Source organism: Armigeres subalbatus, unplaced genomic scaffold (assembly GCF_024139115.2).
Source record: "Armigeres subalbatus isolate Guangzhou_Male unplaced genomic scaffold, GZ_Asu_2 Contig88, whole genome shotgun sequence".
NCBI lineage: Eukaryota > Metazoa > Arthropoda > Insecta > Diptera > Culicidae > Armigeres > Armigeres subalbatus.
The window spans coordinates 40,632-55,133 of record NW_026943678.1 but is presented as its reverse complement, the minus strand read 5'-3'; the positions used below and the strand labels follow the sequence as shown (position 1 = coordinate 55,133).

General features: G+C 38.9%; 2 long non-coding RNA genes across 4 annotated transcripts; one reads left to right on the top strand and one right to left on the bottom strand.

The window, feature by feature from the left end:
• Nucleotides 1-1,241: 1,241 nt before the first annotated feature.
• LOC134204771 (uncharacterized) lies at nt 1,242-11,029 on the top strand. The gene is made up of 3 exons (XR_009977966.1): nt 1,242-1,584; nt 2,222-2,658; nt 10,473-11,029. It is a non-coding gene; the product is annotated as an uncharacterized LOC134204771 (long non-coding RNA).
• On the bottom strand, nt 10,376-13,640 carry LOC134204769 (uncharacterized). 3 transcript variants are annotated; one of them, XR_009977964.1, is made up of 4 exons: nt 12,645-13,640; nt 12,507-12,584; nt 11,035-11,598; nt 10,376-10,977 (listed from the first exon to the last, which is right to left on the bottom strand). It is a non-coding gene; the product is annotated as an uncharacterized LOC134204769 (long non-coding RNA). The 3 variants fall into 3 exon arrangements; XR_009977965.1 differs by lacking the exon at nt 12,507-12,584 and having other exon boundaries at nt 11,035-11,590; nt 12,645-13,639; XR_009977963.1 differs by lacking the exon at nt 12,507-12,584 and having other exon boundaries at nt 12,645-13,638.
• Nucleotides 13,641-14,502: the final 862 nt, after the last annotated feature.

Genomic DNA, 14,502 nt, shown 5'->3' with positions numbered 1-14,502 from the left:
TAAAGTGACGTTTCACAGAATAGCAACCCTGCATAGAAATTTAGCAACCCAGTATGGGGCGCTAAATTTGGAAACTCACGGCTAATTTTGAGTTGCGTTCTCATGTTACATTCCCGTTTGGATACTACCGGTGTAGAAGTGGGTCGCTATATAGGGCCCGGAAATAACGATAGGGACCCAGATGGGGACTGGAGGTGCTCTAAAGACACACTGGTGGTACAAGGACCGTGGTATCATTGACGAATACATAGACCTAAATGTCCGGTACAAAGCCATCAGAAAATCGGGCACCATGTCTTCTTCTTCATTTTGAAGAAAATACCCCTCGTGGGTGACGAATTACATAAATATTTTACGAGCGCTGACTTACCCCTCTTGACGTTTTGACAGTTTGTTTGTTTTTCTCCCTCACCTTGTGACGTCGTTTCGGTTCGTTTTCGTTTGTTGTTTGTTCGTTTCGTTACTCAGTTGAAGCGTGAGTTCGACCGTTTTGGTGCCATCAAAAGATCGAATATAACAAAGGGGACACCCAGGCCTACATTCTGTACGATTCTATTGATGCTGCTACGGCTGCTGTGAAGGAAATGCGTGGATTCCTCGTTAGGGGCACCGGATCGTCGTATTCGTATCGATTTTGCTGACAACGGAACAACACCATCGTTCTCAAAGCGCAGTGGATGTTTTGAGGAAGGCGGTGAGTATCGTCGCGCCCCGACTACGAATATCCGGAAGGTGGTGCATCATACGAGGAAAATTCATTGTACGGCTATGGTGGAAGACCGTTCCGCGGCAGAGGAGGATTCCGCGGGCGTGGTGGTTTTCCGTGGCAGTTTTCATAGTGATGGCCTACCGCACCACGGGGACAATGATGAATGGCGTCGATCAGGACCCGATGGCGAATATGATTCACGCCGTCGTTCTGGATCACGTGAACCAGGAATCGATAGATCTCGCTCCCGTTCACCGAGGCAACGCAGTCCGGCAGATTCGGATTCTGATTCGTCTTCATCAGGAATGGCATGTTATCGAATGCAAGAACGTTACCAGAAGTCGCACGGAAATCGACCACATTCTGGCAAGGGGCGCTGATTTTGAAGAGTTCACTATTCCCCACCAAGTTGCACCTAACGGACGGAAACAACGAAATAGTGGACAGCCTGATGAAGGACGAGGAAGGTAAACACCACCTTCGTATTACTTCAGCGACTACGCCTCGATCAACCCAAGTTGGAAGATGCAGTAGCGCATATCGACGTCATCGTCGCACGCAATCTTCCTCGGCCTGCCGGGATCGACGTCATCGGTAGCATCGTCGGATGATGCCAGCGTTCAGACGCGTCCACTGCGTAATCTCGTGTCCTACTTGAAGCAGAAAGAAGCGGCCGGCGTTATATCCTTACTCAATAAGGAAACGGAAGCAACCGGTGTGCTCTACTCATTCCCGCCAAGCGATTTTTCGACAGAATTGCGAACGAACATGTCAAAACCTCACCGAGGAGGGACTGAAGGAAGACCATCTGATAATCGTGGTGGTCCGAGGAGGAATCGCCTGAGTTGCGGATGAGGGCGCAGATAACACATAAGGTAAGATGATCATTAACGAACTAATGTAACAATTATGAGGATTCGAGAATTCCTTTGCAGAAAGTTGGCAAAACTTTTTCTATAACTGTTTTAAAACTAAATCTTTTTTCAATCCTTTTTTCCGCTGGCATGCATCATTACATGACACGTAATAAGCGTGCTTCACAGCAAAGCTCAGTTCATTCAAATTCACTGTGAAAAACGATAAAATTATTCATACACCGGTATGCTACACGTACGTCGATGTACATTGGTCGGTTTTCCATAGTTGCACGATTGACGCAACTGCAGTTTTGTTTTGTTTTGCTTTTTTGTTACATAGGTCGCTCTCAGTTCCCATATGTTAAAGCGACGTATGTAACAGTGAGACTTCAAAATAGAAATTTTTACATACGTCGATTCGCAAAAAGATCGAATTAAAGAATTTTAAGATCTGAAATCAGTAAAATCGATGCGTATTATATAAAGCCGCGTGTGATCGTCACGTTGTATTAAAACCTCGTTTTGTTTACTTTTGTTACATACGTCGTTATGAAAATTTTGCTTGAAAGGTTTAATTTTAATTTTTGTTATCAAAGACTTTTTCGTTGCTGCAGCGTCTATCTACGGTAGTTTATTGTTTTGCCATTTGATATAGGAGTGATCGGGGCAATATGGGCCACCTAAGGAAATCGTTCCGAAAAGCGCTGAAAAGCTCAACAAATCATCATCAGTTGGAAGATGTGCAGAAGCGCATATCGACGTCATCGTCGCACGCAATCTTCCTCGGCCTGCCGGGATCGACGTCATCGGTAGCATCGTCGGATGATGCCAGCGCTCAGACGCGTCCACTGCGTAATCTCGTGTCCTACCTGAAGCAGAAAGAAGCGGCCGGCGTTATATCCTTACTCAATAAGGAAACGGAAGCAACCGGTGTGCTCTACTCATTCCCGCCATGCGATTTTTCGACAGAATTGTTGAAACGAACATGTCACAACCTCACCGAGGAGGGACTGAAGGAAGACCATCTGGTAATCGTGGTGGTCCGAGGAGGAACCGCCTGAGTTGCGGATGAGGGCGCAGATAACACATAAGGTAAGATGATGAATAACGAACTGTAGAATAATTAGAAAAAAGGTTTAATTTTAATTTTTGTTATCAAATACTTTTTCGTTGCTGCAGCGTTTATCTACGGCAGTTTATTGTTTTTGTCATTTGATATAAGATGCTTTTATTTACAACGAATAGGCATATCGGGGCCCTCCTTAGCCGTGCGGTAAGACGCGCGGCTACAAAGCAAGACCATGCTGAGGGTGGCTGCCCAAGCAACCAGAAGTTCGGATAAGAAGGGCTATTTTGGCTTAATCAGCTCTCATTTTAAGTAATGTTTTGTATGTAACGGAACTTTAAGTGAACTTTAAAGTTCCGTTAAGGATGCTTGGAACTTGATGTGAACCATAGTGAACCAATTAGTTCGGTTAAGAGTAAATTTAAGTAAAATCTGAACTTCTGGTTGCTTGGGTGGGTTCGATTCCCGGTGCCAGTCTAAATAATTTTCGAATTGGAAATTGTCTCGATTTCCCTGGCCATAAAAGTATCATCGTGTTAGCCTCATGATAAACGATTGCAGAAGAAAGTTGTCCTCCCGGGTTCCAAGATCATAGGCATCGGAAAAAGTAAATACATATTTTTGTATAAACAGCAAAAAAAAAGAAAATAAGGTTTCTTTTGGCAGCTGCAAATTAGTTTTTTTACTAATTTTATTTGCTCATTACCTAATACATGCATTTATCTCTTGGACTAGGTGTTCCGTGTTTTCTTAACACTATCATCCTTATTTGCTGTGTTACGCTTTTAGTTATTATTAATACATTTCAATTGCCTCTGGCAGTTAGGATATTTCCTCTGGTTGAATTAAACCATGTAGGAATTACAAAGTTTTCTACTTAAATTAAACTTAACCTAATTTTTACTAAGGGTACAAGGAGCTAATCGTTGCAATAGAAGATTGCAGAAGTTCTAAATATTTAGCTTCGCTAGACCAATTAATTGGAACCCCATTCATAGTGACAATATGTCTGCTAGAAGGTTTCAAATAAGAAACTCTCGGCTTATGTGGGAAAATTATAAACTGAGTTTTTGAAGCATTCGGGAAAATTTTCCATTTTGCAAGTAAGTGGAGAAAATATCCAAACTTTTTTCAATCTACATACTACAAATGACACGAAGGCTTCGCCCTTTGGCTGAGAGACCTGTGTCATCTGCAAACAAAGATTTTTGACACCCTGGTGGTAAATCAGGTTAGTCAGAAGTAAAAATGTTATACAATATGGGCCCCAGTATGCTACCTTGGGAACACTAGCTCTAACAGGTAATCTATCAGATTTAGAATTCTGATAGTTTACCTGCAGTGAGCGATCTGATAAAATAATTTTGGATCAGTTTAATAGTTGGTTGGTTGTTTAATTGGTTGGTTGTTTGCTCATTGTTTGTTGGCTGTTTAATTGTTTGTTGGTTGATTGATTGGTTAATAAGTTGATTGGTAGCTTGCTTGAATGGTTGGTTGTTTGATTAGTTAGTTGATTGATTCGTTGGTTATTTGTTTAGTTGGTTGCTGCTTGATTTGTTAGTTGGAATAATGGTTGATTGGTTGGTTTCTTTTTTGTTTATTGATTACTTGATTGGTTGGTAATTTGGTTGATTGGTTGCTTGAATGGTTGATTAGTTGGTTGGTTGAATGATTGCTTGGTTGATTGGTAGCTTGCTTGAATGGTGGATTGCTTGATTGCTTGGTTGATTGGTAGTTTGCTTGAATGGTTGGTTATTTGATTGATTGCTGCTTGATTTGTTAGATGATAGAATAATTGATTGGTTGGTTGCTTGCTTGCTTGATTGGTTGGTCGGCTGGTTAGTTGACATGTTGTTTTGTTGGTTGCTTGGTTGGTTGATTAGTTGATTCGTTGCTTGATTGATTGGTTGCTTACTTAAACGGCTGATTGTTGGATTAGTTGGTTGGTTATTTGCTTGATGGGTTGCTTTACCGTTTGATTGAATGATTGGTCGGCTGGTTGGTTGATTAGTTGTTTTGTTGGTTTCTTGATTGGTTGATTAGTTGATTGATTGATTGATTAGTTAATTGGTTGGTTGTTGCTTGATTTGTTGCAGGTAGAATTGTTGATTAGTTAGTTCCTTGATAGTTGGTTGGTTGCTTCATTGTTTGTTGGTTGATTGATTGGTTATTTAGTTCATTGGTTGCATGATTGGTTGGTTGGTTGATTGTTGGTTGGTAGAATGATTAATTGGTTGGTTGCTGCTTGGTTTGTTAGTTGGTAGAACTGTTGAATGGTTGGTTGCTTCATAGTTGGTTGGTTGCTTGATTGGTTGGTTATTTGGTTGATTGGTTGTTTGACTGGTTGATTGGTTGGTTGGTCGGCTGGTTAGTTGATTAGTTGTTTTGTTGGTTGCTTGAATGGCTGATTAGTTGATTGATTGATTGATTGGTTGCCGGAATCGTTGACTAGTTAATTATTCAGTTGATTGGTTGCCTGATTGGTTGATTGATTAGTTGATTGGTTGATTAGTTGGTTGGTTGATTGTTGGTCGGTTTGCTTGATGGGTTGATTAGTTGTTTTGTTGATTACTTGATTGGTAGATTAGTTGGTTTGGTTGCCTGATTATTGGTTGGTTGCTTGATTTGTTAGTTGGTAGAATGATTGATTGGTTGGTTGCTGCTTGATTTGTTAGTTGGCAGAACCGTTGAATGGTTTATAGTTGGTTGGTTGCTTAATTGGTTGCTTCATTGTTGGTTGGTTGCTTAACTGGTTGATTGATTGTTGGTCGGCTGGTTAGTTGATTAGTTGTTTTGTTGATTGCTTGGTTGATTGGTTAATAAGTTGATTGCTGGGTTTCTTGATTGGTTAGTTGTTTGGTTAATGGGTTGGTTGATTGCTGCTTGATTTGTTAGTTGGTAGAGATGGTTGATTGGATGGTTGCTTCATTGTTCGTTGATTGATTTATTGGTTGGTAATTTGGTTGATTGGTTGTTTGACTGGTTGATTGTTTGGTTGCTTGATTGGCTGGTCGGCTGGTTAGTTGATTAGTTGATTTGTTCGTTGCTTCAATGGTTTGCTTGGTTGGTTGATTAGTTGATTCGATGCTTGATTGATTGGTAGCTTGCTTGAATGGCTGATTGCTGGATTAGCCAATCGCCAAAACCAATCAATTAAATAACCAACCAAGCAACCAATAAACAATGAAGCAACCAACCAACCAATTAAGCAACCAGCCAACTATCAAGGAATCAACTAATCAACAGTTCTACCAACTAACTAATCAAGCATAACAAACCAATCAATCGACTAATCAACCAATCAAGAAACCAACAAAACAACTAATCAACCAACCAGCCGACCAATCATTCAATCAAACGGTAAAGCAACCCATCAACCAAATAACCAACCAACTAATCCAGCAATCAGCCATTCAAGTAAGCCACCAATCAATCAAGCAACGAATCAACTAATCAACCAACCAAGCAACCAACAAAACAACATGTCAACTAACCAGCCGACCAACCAATCAAGCAAGCAATCAACCAACCAATCAACCAACCAATCAATTATTCTACTATCTAACAAATCAAGCAGCAATCAATCAAATAACCAACCATTCAAGCAAACTACCAATCAATCAAGCAACCCACCATTCAAGCAAGCTACCAATCAACCAAGCAATCATTCAACCAACCAACTAATCAACCATTCAAGCAACCAATCAACCAAATTATGAACCAATCAAGTAATCAATAAACAAAAAAGAAACCAATCAATCAACCATTATTCCAACTAACAAATCAAGCAGCAACCAACCAATCAATCAATCAATCAACTAATCAACCAATCAAGAAACCAAAAAAACCAACTAATCAACCAATCAGCCGACCAACAACGCATTCCATTGAAAGTATTAGGACCAGAGCTGTAAATATTCGATTATTTTTTATGAAGCCCATCGGCCTTCTTTGTCACTTCACTTCTAAACATATTCATATTCGGCTCTGCACCGTCAATTTTCATGATGAATATGGGTCAGTGAGTATTTATTTGAATATCACAAATTATTAAATAATCGTAAAACTGAACACATTTTTGATGATTTAAATATTTAACTACACGCATAGATCTAATCCCGACGTTCAATTGAGGCATTTTTAGCGTCAAATGTCAATATAATCAAGGCTAATTTTGTTTTTTTCGCGCGCAATTACCATACTCAGTGGTAATCAATTGAATGAATTTATGAAGAAGTAAACTGAGTAAGTCATTCTATGTTTTGAATAATAAAAACACGAATGTCAAAAGTCGGAGTGAATGTGCTTCATGAAAGTGAATATTTTATGCTCTGAAAGCAACCCATCAACCAAATAACCAACCAATTAAGCTACCAACCAACTAATCCAGCTATCAGCCATTCAAGCAAGCTACCAATCAATCAGGCAACAAATCAACTAATTAACCAACCAAGCAACCATTGAAGCAACCAACAAAACAACATATCAACTAACCAGCCGACCAGCCAATCAACCAGTAAAGCAACCAATCAACCAAATTACCAACCAATCAAGCAATCAACCAACCAATCAACCATTCTACCAACTAACAAATCAAGCATCAATCAATCAAATAACCAACATTTAAAGCAAGCTACCAATCAACCAAGCAATCATTCAACCAACCAACTAATCAACCAGTCAAGCAACCAACAAAACAACATATGAACTAACGAGCCGACCAACCAATCAATCAACCAATCAAACAAATTATCAACCAATCAAGGAATCAATAAAAAAAGCAACCAACCAATCAACCATTCTTCCAAATAACAAATCATGCAGCAACCAACTAACCAAATAACCAACGAATCAATCAACTAACCAATCAAACAACCAACCATTCAAGCAAGCTACCAATCAACTTATTAACCAATTAACCAAGCAACCAACAAAACAACTAAACAACTAACTAGCCGACTAACCAATCAAGCAACCAATCAATTAACCAGTCAAGCAACCAACCAACATTCAAGCAACCAACAATTCAAGCAAGCTACCAATCAACCAAGCAATCAAACAACCAACCAGCTAATCATCCAATCAAGCAACCAACCAATAACCAATCAAACAACCAATCAACTAAATAACCAACCAATCCAGCAATCAACTTATTAACCAATCAACCAAGCAGCCAACAAAACAACTAATCAACTAACCAGCCTACTAACTAATCAATCAACCTGTCAAGCAACCAACCAATCAACCATACTACCAACTAACAAATCAAGCAGCAATCAACCAAATAATCAACCAAGCTATCACAACCAACCAACTAATCAAGCAACCAACCAAACAATCAAGCAACCAACCAACCAATCAAGCAACCAATCAACTAATCAACTTGTCAATTAACGAGACGACCAACCAATCAAGCAACCAATCAACTAAATAACCACAACCAAGCAATCAAGTAAAGCAACCAATCAACCAAATAAGTAACCAACCATCAATCAATCAACTAATCCAGCAACCAACCAATCAAGCAAGCTACCAATCAAACAACTAACTAATCAACCAATCAACCAACAAGATAATCAACCAAATAAGCAACCAACCAATCAACCATTCAAGCAACCAACAAAACAACTACTCAACTAGCCAGCCGACCAACCATTCAATCAACCAGTAAAGCAAACAATCAACTAATCCAGCAATCAGCCATTCAGGCAAGCTACCAAACAACCAAACAATCAAGCAACCAACCAACTAATAATCAACCAAGCAACCAACAAAACAACATATGAACTAACCAGCCGACCAACCAATCAAGCAACTAATCAATCAACCAGTCAAGTAACCAATCAACCAAATAACCTTATTAGGTTGGTATGATTGAGAACCAATCAACAATCAAGCAAACCAACCAACCAACCATTCTACCACCTAACAAATCAAGCAGCAACCAATCAACCGATCAACCAAACAACCAACTAATCAATCAACCATCCAATCAAGCAATCTACTAATCAACCAATCAATTATTCAACCAACGAACTAATTAAGCAAGCAACAAAACAGTCGAGTGCGAGACACTGAATACGACCACACAGTTGTGGTCGAAATACGTATCTGAAAAGATATCAAAATAATTGGTGGAATTAAATGGAGAGTCCTAAACTCGTCTTAGACGGTTGAACAAAACAGTATCAACTAACCAGCCGACCAACCAATCAATCAACCAGTCAAGCAACCAATCAATCATATAACCTGATTGGTTTGTTGGATTGGCAACCAACCAACAATTAAGCAACCAACCAATCAACCATTCTTCCAACTAACAAATCAAGCTGCAACCAACCAACCAAATAACCAACGAATCAAGCAACCAACCATTCAAGCAAGCTACCAATCAACTTATTAACTAATCAACCAAGCAACCAACAAAACAAATAATCAACTAACCAGCCGACTAACCAATCAATTAACCTGTCAAGCAGCCAACCAATCAATCATACCATACTACCAACTAACAAATCAAGCAGCATCCAACCAAATAATCAACCAACCAATCAAGTAACCAACCAGTCAAACAAGCTACCAATCTACCAAGCAATCAAGCAACCAACCAACTAATCAACCAATCAAGCAACCAACCAACTAATTAACCAAGCAATCAGCAAAACAACTTATCAACTACCTAACCAGCCGACCAACTAATCAACCAATCAACTAAATAACCACAACCAATCAATCAACCAGTAAACCAACCAGTCAACCACTCAAGCAACCAACCATTCAACCATTAATTTGTTTTGTTTTTGATGAGATGAACATCGGAGCCATGAGTTAAATCCAGGTGCAGTTCCCTATTTATTACATCATATCAGTCAGTATCGCATTTATCTTTATATCTATCTTGCAGACTAGTGAACAACTATAACGATTTATTATATATTTAGACGGAATTAACTGGTCATTAATTTTATATTCATCCCTAAATCCGCACCGCTGTAACCCTTTAAAATATATTTTTCATTGTGCAAGCCGGTGTTGGAGATGGTCACACTTTCAATACAATTTTGTCTCGTTTTTAACTTTTTCCAACTGTGTGTGAATGTTCTCTATCCGCTCATCCATCGGCTTGTCCGACAGGATTTCATTCAACACTGAGAGTAGCTTTACAGTTAAAATTACTATATTGTAGGGTTAAATTGAAAACACGCCACTAAATTTGTGCAGACTACAAACCGTGTTTATAACGAACACAAAATGCGTTAATTTTACTATGGCTTCAAAGACAAACTTGGCAGTAAAAATTACTATGCTTTCTAGTTATCTGAATAACAATTCAGTATTTAGTTGTACAATTCGACGCATTTAAAATAAAATGAGGTTTTTGTTATTTTAATTCATTTGGGATAATATCAAAGTCAAATGAAAATTACTTTAACTTCACACAAATAAAAAATCGTTGGTGAAATTGAAAGAAACGTTGGTAAAATTAAGAAAATCAGTTAGTGATTTTCAGTAGAAAGTATAAGATTGTTGAATTTACAATTCTAAATATGTCACTTCAAAATGAACTTTGACAAGAGCCGACTTTTCAAAATAACGATTTCCTCTAAAAACTAAATGTGTATTTACCCTTTCAAAATAACATTTTACTCTCAGAACTAAATGTGTACTGAATTTCTCAAAATGATGGTTTTCTTTCATATTTAAATGTGTGTTAAATGCATTACATATTCGAACCAAGTGAAGTACGCTATACTAAACTGTCATGTTTATTATTAATTAAATCGAGAATTAAATATTATTCTGGGTAATAATCTTCTACTGACGATATCCTATATTCCAGGTCAATAATTGCTGGTGATGACGAGGCTTCAACGCTGGCGTTTGCCCTAAAGACAGCATTGCCAGCGGACGTTAATGTAGCTGCTCCATAGCATTAATCGCATCTCTTGATCTCCAACCGGGGTCTCGAGTGCTGCGATTCCTGATTGGGCTTGAATTACGGTGATAGTCGTCCTTGTTGGTAGTATCTTGGATCGGACCCGATGATCTTGAGAAGCTTGACCAGATCACGCAGCAGATTTCGGATTCGATTCGCGGTTACTCAACTGGGATTACTGATCCACATCTACGTCAACTAGCTGGATTGGCAGGTTATGAGTGAGTGCAACATCCTGAGTGCAACAACTTTTCGGTAGTGACTTTGGTTTTGGTTCCGTGTTGAGGCACAAGAAAGTTCAAGTTCCGGAGGAAATGGGCCACGCGCAACTCATGTGGATAAGGAACGTGCGCGCCTGGAGACCGCCTGTCCAGCTGTTTTCACGTACGGCCACAATTCCTTCCTTGACCTGAAAACAGTTTTTATTAATAATAAACCAATAAATCATTAATTTCAAATTATTTACCATTTTCTTATTTTCTGAGTTAATGGCGTTTTGATTCCCTCTGGCTTTAATTGTGAATCATCCTTCTGTTTATTTGGCAAGGGAGTGCTCATATTGTTATCGGTTTTGTTCACCAGAACGTATCGCTCGTTTTTCTTTTATTTTTCAGGACGCGGTTGTTTGCTTGCTTCTCGAATGGGGTCTTCCGTTTCCACTGTGACCATACCGATCAAATGCTTCCAAACTCCACCTTTATTAATAACAATTGTGCTCTGACTGCTGAGGGTACTTGTGCAAACCCAATTCATCCGCCTCCGTAATCAACATGCAAGTCGGCAGGCACCGGATGTTTATTGTGCAAATTTTGCTTTAACTCGTGATTCATAGTCTCTTCGTCACCGTCGTCCACGTTGAACATCATCAGATGTCCGTCGTCCAATCCACCCGCCAGCTCAGTGTCAGAGATCCAGCATAAACAAATCAGCTTGCTTAGGCATTTGACTGTCCGAGATGAATAAGTTTTTTCCAAGGAAATTACATCAACTATGCAATCGTCCATCAAGACGAAGCTGTTGACCTGTTGACCTGGAAAATAGTTTTCATTAATAATGAATAAATAATTAATTAAATTCAAATTCAAGCATAATTTTTCATAAGGACGTATGTAATAAAAGTAAACAAAACGAGGTTTTTAATACAACATGATATTCACATGGTCGCTCTTAGTTCCCATATGTTAAAGCGACGTATGTAACAGTGAGACTTCAAAAATAGAAAATTCTACATACGTCGATTCGTAAAAAGATTGTATTAAAAAATTTTAAGATCTAAAATCAGTAAAATCGATGAGTATTATATAAAGTCGCGTGTGATTGTCATGTTGTATTCAAAATCTCGTTTTGTTTACTTTTGTTACATACGTCCTTATGAAAAATTATGCCTGATATGTTTAAAAACATTACATTCATATTGAATACATAAATTACTATGGCCTGCCCTCTAAATAACGAACCAAATCCCATTTTTTGAAATAGGAATTACCGAAATATAATTCTCATTTTTATATAAATTTCTTTCAAGAGGACTTTTTCGTACTTTTGTATTGTTTTTAAGGCTTTGGTCCGATTCGCGAATTAAAATCAAATTAAACTTAAAAGTGACAGTTCGGAAATTATGAAATCCCCGCTCATAAGAATGGCTGGTGCTACCCAGTAAGACCGTCAAAACAACTATCAAAAACGATTCAACATCGGTCAAAGTAATCTTGCTCTGCGAGTAGGGTTATTTGAAAATTATAAAATTATATGAAAATTATAGAAAATTATATATAACTGTCATTTTTAAGTTTAATTTGATTTTAATTCGCGAATCGGACCAAAGCCTATGTGTTCAAAAGTAAAATCAATATGACATAATCAATCGAAACAACATTCACTTGTTTCTGGAGCTTTGAAAAACTATACATAATTGTAAAAGAAATGTCAATGGCTTACCGTAAATTAATATTAAAATTTCTTCCTGTTTCGTGGTACAGACGAAAGCGACTGATCCACGTTTCGGTTTTGGAGAAGCTTTCAAAAACATTGAGAAATTTGTTTCGTTCATTTTCCTTGAAAAATAAGATGTCTTACCGGCGTTGACGGAATTTCTTCTTCCGCTGTGTCCCATTATTAGATCTAGCTGGTGCTGGTGCTGTTGCTGCTACTGGTGCAGTACTCGGCTGTGCCGGTACTTGTGCCGCTCGACAGCCCGGGGCACACGTATACGCCGTTCAGCTTCACATGGTCGAAGATTTTGTGCACCAGACATCCCATCCGGAAGGCATACGCTGATCTTTGCATTCACCGCATTGGTAAACACGATCCCCTGTGTGTCCATTGAGGTGATCCTGTGAAGTGTATTTTACAGATGTGTCGGTCCAGGCCCAGGGTCTTAATATCCGAAAATATTCTGTTACAATATTCACATGCCATATCTTTGATCTGCTCTTCAATCCGTCGTGCGTCCACAATGTGGTCCTTGAGGTCCGACAACTCAAGCAGATTAAACAAACATCTGACTCCAGCGGTTCAACATTATAGTACTCTTGCTCATCCTTCAGCAGCTACTCTTACCCCTCCGGCGCGTCGTCCGTGTAGGTCCCATCAAAGTCTAACGACACAATCGCAGGCATCCTCCTCCTCCTCCGTTAATCCAATTGCTTCCGAACTATCGTCGCCTACTTTTTGAGTATGTATAGTAAACATCCTGACCATCCACAATTACCGACGAAATGTATTGAACCGGCGGATCCGGGTCGGGAATCGCTCGAGGTTGAATTTTCTTGGTGGGTACCACTTTAGCGTAATTGCTGGTACGTTTCACTCCCCGACCTCGAGTGTACCGCTGTTGTGTTTCTTGTTTTGGCTTCAGAACATTGGTTTCCACCGTGATTAAACAAACTCGTCTCGATTCATTGATTTTTGAATCAGAAACAGGAGGTAAACAAAAATGGAAATGACAACTGTTGTCAAACTGACGTGATTTGGATTGAGGGGCTTCTCAATGGTCGAGTGATTGTAATAATTGTAATCCGTCACTCCCCAGGGGTATATAGTGGTGCCCGAAAAAATGGCCACCACTCCGTCTATGTATTCGTCAATGGTGGTATAGACGAATCCAAGTAAAAATAAGAAGAAGACACACGACGGTGTTAACTTTGACAGATCCTACAGCGCAGCATAGGGAGATCATTTTAAAATGCTTATAATAAATTCTAGACAAATTGTAATTAAAATCTGATTGATGTACGGTACGGAAAAAGTTCTGAATTACATATCTGGAAGCTTATCTCAATTTTTTTAATATTTTCCAAAAATGTATCTATCATACAGTTCGGAACTTTGTCCGTATCATACATCAATCAGATTTTAATTACAATTTGTCTAGAATTTATTATAAGCATTTTAAAATGATCTCCCTATGCTGCGCTGTAGGATCTGTCAAAGTTAACACCGTCGTGTGTCTTCTTCTTATTTTTACTTGGATTCGTCTATACCACGGTTATGTACCCTACACGTAAAAAAAATTAATGTTATTTATTATTAATATTTCTAATACTTTTTGCCAAAGCAAGCGCTTAATGATAGGTATCCAGCTTTCCACGCTCGGTAATGGCGGCTTGCTGCTGTGTAAAAATCATTCGGTCACTGTACTGTTTGACACTAGCTGGAGGAAAGCTCACTGGCGTTCCTGGGTGAGGGGAAGGGAAAAAAGGCCTTTTCGCCAGTGAGTTTTCCTCCAGCTAGTGTCAAAAAGTACAGTGACTGATTGATTTTTACACACCGACAAGCCGCCATTACCGAGCGTGGAAAGCTGGATAAGAATAAACTTATACATCGCATTAGTCACATACATTCCGAAACTTATACTTTTCATTAACGTATGAATGTTATTAGCTTTTTGATATGGGATCATTCATTAGGTGACATAATGAAGAGTATAAGTATT